Genomic DNA, 5,444 nt, shown 5'->3' with positions numbered 1-5,444 from the left:
CTCCTTCCATCAAGAGGTGGAGTCTATGTCCCTACACCCATGAACTGGGGTGGGCTTTGACTACCTTGTCTAATAAAATAAGATAGAAGCAACGTTGTATGACTTCCAGTTGCCCCTGGGGCACTCACTCTAGGAGGCTTCTGCAGTTCTCTAAGGGATCTGCTTATCCTGGGGCTGCCATGCAAAGAGATCATGTGAAGATGAGAGGGAGGAAGGAGGGGAGGAGAGAGACAGATGAGGAAAAGAAGAAGAAGGAGGAGGAGGAGGAGGAGGAGGAGAAAAAGAAGAAGGAGAAGAAGAATGGGAGGGGGAGGAGGGGGAGAGATGAGAGGGGAAGGAAAGAAAGGGGAGGGGGGGGGAGGGCGGGGAAGGGAAGGGGGGAAGAAAAGAAGGGGGGGGGGGGGGGAGGACAGGGAAGGGAAGGGGAGAAGAGATGGGTCTGAAGGTCCTAGCTCTTTCAACTCCCAGTTGTTTGAGTCTTCCCAGCCCAGGGACCAAACATGAGTGAAGAAGCCTTTGAGATGACACTAGCCACAATCTGGCTGTAACTGCATATGAGACTTTAAATGCTAACTGCCTAGATGAGCTCAGTTAATTCCCCAGATTTTAAAAAGATTTTATTTATTTATTTTTGGCTGCATTGGGTCTTCACTGTTGTGCGCAGGCTTCCTCTAGTTGCAGCGAGCAGTGGCTACTCTTCATTGTGGTGCGCGGGCTTCTCATTGCAGTGGCTTCTCTTGTTGCAGAGCGCAGGCTCTAGGTGCGCAGGCTTCAGTAGTTGTGGTGTGCAGGCTCAGTAGTTATGTCACATGGGCTTCATTGCTCCGTGGCATGTGGGATCTTCCCGGACCAGGGCTCGAACCCATGTCCCATGCACTGGCAGGCGGATTCTTAACCACTGTTTCGCCAGGGAAGCCCAATTCCCCAGAGTTTTGAGCAAAATAAAATGGTTGTTATTGTTTGAAGTTGCTCTTTTTGGGTGGTTTGTTATGCTCCAAGAGACAACCAGAACACAATGAATTGATGATGGCTTGTGTCCCTCTAATTGAGAGACTTGAATCCAGGGATCAGTACCTTGGAATTTTATTGTCATGTAAATTGATAACAGCACTTGCTAAGGTCCTTTCTATTGAAATTGTTCTCTGATCTTCATAATCTAAAAGCTCCTGGTCTAAGATTATGTAGAAGCTGATTAGGTGACTGGTGAGGACAATGGTCATGCATACCTTTTGGTAGCAAGACTAAACAGCTTTCCCTAATTTATTATATTTAGTACCATTGTCAGAGTAGAGGAGAGTAGTATACTCTATTGAGGATTAATTCATAATTATCCTGAGAGCATCGAAAAAACTCCATAGTCTTTAATTTAGTTCATAAAATGTATTACACACACTATCAGTGGACAAGAACATTTAAACCTGAAATCTGTAAGTAAAATCTTTTGTAGACTGTTATAGTACAGTCTTTGTATATGAACATTAGTATGCTTTTTTTAAACCTGAGAAATACATTATTGAAACATATGTAGGGACTTCCCTGGTGGCCCAGTAGGTAAGGCTCCATTCTCCCAATGCAGGGGGCCCAGGTTCAATCCCTGGTCAGGGAACTAGATCCTGTATGCATGCCGTAACCAAGCATTCTCATGCCACAACTAAGAAGCCCGCATGTCGCAACAAAGATCCTGTGAGTGGCAACAAAGACCCAGTGCAGCCAAAATAAATAAATATTTTAAAAAAGAAACATATGTATATTAATAACTTACTTATACATAGCACAGGGAATTATAGTTATCATCTTCTAATAACTTATAAAGGAGTATAATCTGCAAAACTGCTGAGTCACTATGCTGTACATCTGAAACTAATATAATACTGTAAATCACTTATACTTAAAATTAAAAAAATTTTAAAGTAAAAAAATAACTTACACAAAGTTTAACTTAGAAAGACTGAAATTTTTTAGCTTGTAAATTTTCTTTTATCCTAAGTTTGGTAAACATAAGAGCTCTCATAGCAGTTTTGGGTCCATTACAAAGTGGAGAATGTGAAATAAACTTAATTATTTCTATTAGGTTTCCTTTTTTTTTTTTGTACTGAAATAAGATGCATAGAATTAACATCTTAATTACATAGAATTAACCATTTGAAAATGTACAATTTAATGGTATTTAGTACATCTGCAATGTGTTGCAGCCACCACTTCTGTCTTGTTCTAAAACATTTTTATCACCCCAAAAGAAAATCCACATTAAACACTCACTCCCATCCCCCACCTCCCATGCACCCTAGCAACCACTTTCTGTCTCTGGATTTACCTATTCTGGATATTTACATATAAATGGAATCATAAATATGTGATCTTTTGTGTCTGGCTTCTTTCACTTAGCATAATGTTTTTGAGGTTCATCTATCTTCTACCATGCATTACTATTTCATTCATTTTTATGGCTGAATAACATGCTACACTGTTTTTATTATTGTAGCTTTGTAGGAAGTTTTGAAATCAGAAACTGTGAGCTCTCCAACTTTGCTTTCCTTTTTCAAGATTGTTTTGGTCATTCAGTGTCCCTTGCAATTCCATATGAATTTTAGGATCAGCTTTTCTATTTCTGCGCAAAAGACCATTGGGATTTTAATGAATTGCACTGAACCTGAAAATTGCTTTGGGTAGTATTTCCATATTAACAATATGTCTTCCTATCTATAAATAAGATTTGTCTTTCTACTTATTTAGGTCTTTAATTTATTTCAACAGTATTTTATAGTTTTCAGTGTATACCTGAAAATCCTCTTGGTTAAATGCATTCCTAGGTATTTTATTATTTTTGATGTTACTATAAATGGGACTGTTTTCCTAAATTAATTGTCAAATTTTTCATTGCTGGTGTATAGAAATACAACTGATTTTTTTGTGTTCATCTGGTATCCTGTAATTTTGCTGAATTAATTTATTAGTTCTAATTATTTTTTATGGATTCCTTATATATACAATTTTCTATATATAAGATCATATCTTCTGCAATAGGATATACATTTACCTCCTCCTTTCCAATTCCGATACCTTGTATTTCTTTTTCCTTGCCTAATTTCTATGGCTAGAACTTCCAGTATAATGTTGAAAAGAAGGGGCAAAAATAGGTATCCTTGTCTTTCCTGATCCTAGGGGGAAAGCTTTCAGTCTTTCACCATTAAATATAGTGTTAGCTGTGGGTTTTTCCATACATATTCTTTATTATGTTGAGAATAAAAATATTCCTACTTTGATGAGCATTTTTTTTTCTTATCATATAGGGATGCTGGATTTTGTCATATGCTTTTTTTCCCCCACTAATTGAAATGATCATGTGTTTCTTCTTCATTCTATTTATATGGTGTATCATATTGATTGATTTTTGTATTTGAACCACCCTTGCATTCTTGGGATAAATCCCACTTGGTCTTCATGTATAATCTTTCAATATGATGCTGGATTTGGTTTGCTAGTATTTTGTTAAGGATTTTGTATTCCTTGTATACCACATATTCATAAGTGATATTTGTCTACAGTGTCTTCTTGTGATAGTCTTCCTTTTTTAAGTTGAAGGGGCATATCTTCTTGTTACTTGGTGGCCATTCCAAGAAAGCCAAAGATAGTTTATGGAAAAAAATGCATTGTTCTAAATTTGAGGCCTGTATTTGGGAAGACAAATTGAGAAATATGGTCAGAGGACCCAAGATATGAAAATAAGTCATAATTATCTAAGGGCATAAACAGTTACAATCACTATTTTGAAAACACAGCAATAATTAACAATGTCAATAAATACAGATCTAACTGCATGTTGTGGAAAGCCATGGTACACTTGTTAGGGGAACCACTGACTAAAACCGCCCACCTTAGCCAGGCCTGATAGTAAACACTTGCATGAGTTATCTTACAGCAGGAGGTCCTACTAAGGAACGCAGAACTAACAAGCTACCACCAGCTGGAAGAATTTGGGAAAGGTCAAAAGGAAAGAGGAGACGTCAGTCCATATGTCCTAACAGCCTCCCAGAATCCTTCTTGCTGGAATCCATCTTGGCAGAGTGATGCACAAACCATTAGGAAGGACCCTGAGTCAGAATGATTGGCCAGAGACAACCTGGAAACTAACTCCATTACCATAAAGCCTGAGACTGTGAGCCACGTGGCAGAGCAGTTCTCCTGGGTTCCCTTACCCTGCTGCTCTCCACCCGGGTACCCGTTCCCAATAAAGTGGACATATGAATTATATATATTCTCTCCGCAGCTAGATTTTGCTCTCAGTGACATATATGTAGATATGTATAATTATAAATAACATAGACTAGTGGTGTAAGTACTAAATAAGTCATTCAAGTCAGTTAATGACATAGAAAGGAAATTCTCACATGTATTGGACTGGTTGGGAAAGAAAAGAAGGTAGAATTCAAGGTGGTCTTTAAAGTTAAGGTAGACTTGGGGCTTCCCTGGTGGCGCAGTGGTTAAGAATCTGCTTGCCAATGCAGGGGACACGGGTTCGAACCCTGGTCCAGGAGGATTCCACATGCCGCAGAGTGGCTGGGCCCGTGTGCCACAACTACGGAGCCTGCACACCACAACTGCTGAAGCCTGTGTGCCACAACTACTGAAGCCCGTGTGCCACAGCCGCTGGGGCCCACGCACCTGGAGCCCATGCTCCGAAACAGAGAGAGGCCACCACAGTGAGAAGCCCATGCACCACAACAGAGAGTAGCCTCCACTTGCTGCAACTAGAGAAAGCCCACACACAGCAACAGAGACCCAATGCAGCCAAAAATAAAATAAATTAATTTAAAAAATAAAGTTAATGTAGATGAGATAGAGAAGGAGGGAGTGGGAAGAGTTGGAATCTCAGGTGAAGACAATTTGGGAGAAGATATGAAGCCATTTTGGTGGCTTCAAGGCTCAGGGAATAGTGTTGAAGATACTGTTAGGTCTTGGGAGACAGGTTAAAGTTGGATTAAGTTAAGGCTTAGAACTAGACTAAGCAGATAGGATAAAGAAAAGGATGTAAAATGAGGGAAAGAGAAGAATGTAGAGATAGGAATTAATATTGGAGTGAGAGGAAGAGGAAGGAGAGTTACCTCACCTCTTGAGGTATCTCTGAACCTCAAGCTGTAGTGACATTAAAAATGGGAAAGAGAAGCTATACTTATAATCAAACAAACAAATAAATAGGCAAAGTTCTTGAACAGTGTTTCCCAAAAGATGGCTTAGGAATTCCTGTGGTTTCTTATATACCTTTCTTGAAATTTCTTGTATTAATATTTAGAATATGACAGCATCTGTCTTCTGTTTCTTTTGTGAATTATCATAGTTAAGACAAGTGCTATGTCCAAATGTGCTGAATTAATTATGAGATTTCTGAAATTAATTTTTAACTATGTAATATATGAATATGTTCTTGTAAAAAATGAAAACAATTC

The sequence above is a fragment of the Aethalodelphis obliquidens genome, unplaced genomic scaffold, assembly GCF_003676395.1.
Source record: "Aethalodelphis obliquidens isolate GAN/ISIS:26980383/991018 unplaced genomic scaffold, ASM367639v1 scaffold32, whole genome shotgun sequence".
NCBI lineage: Eukaryota > Metazoa > Chordata > Mammalia > Artiodactyla > Delphinidae > Aethalodelphis > Aethalodelphis obliquidens.
Note: the sequence above shows the minus strand (reverse complement) of the source record.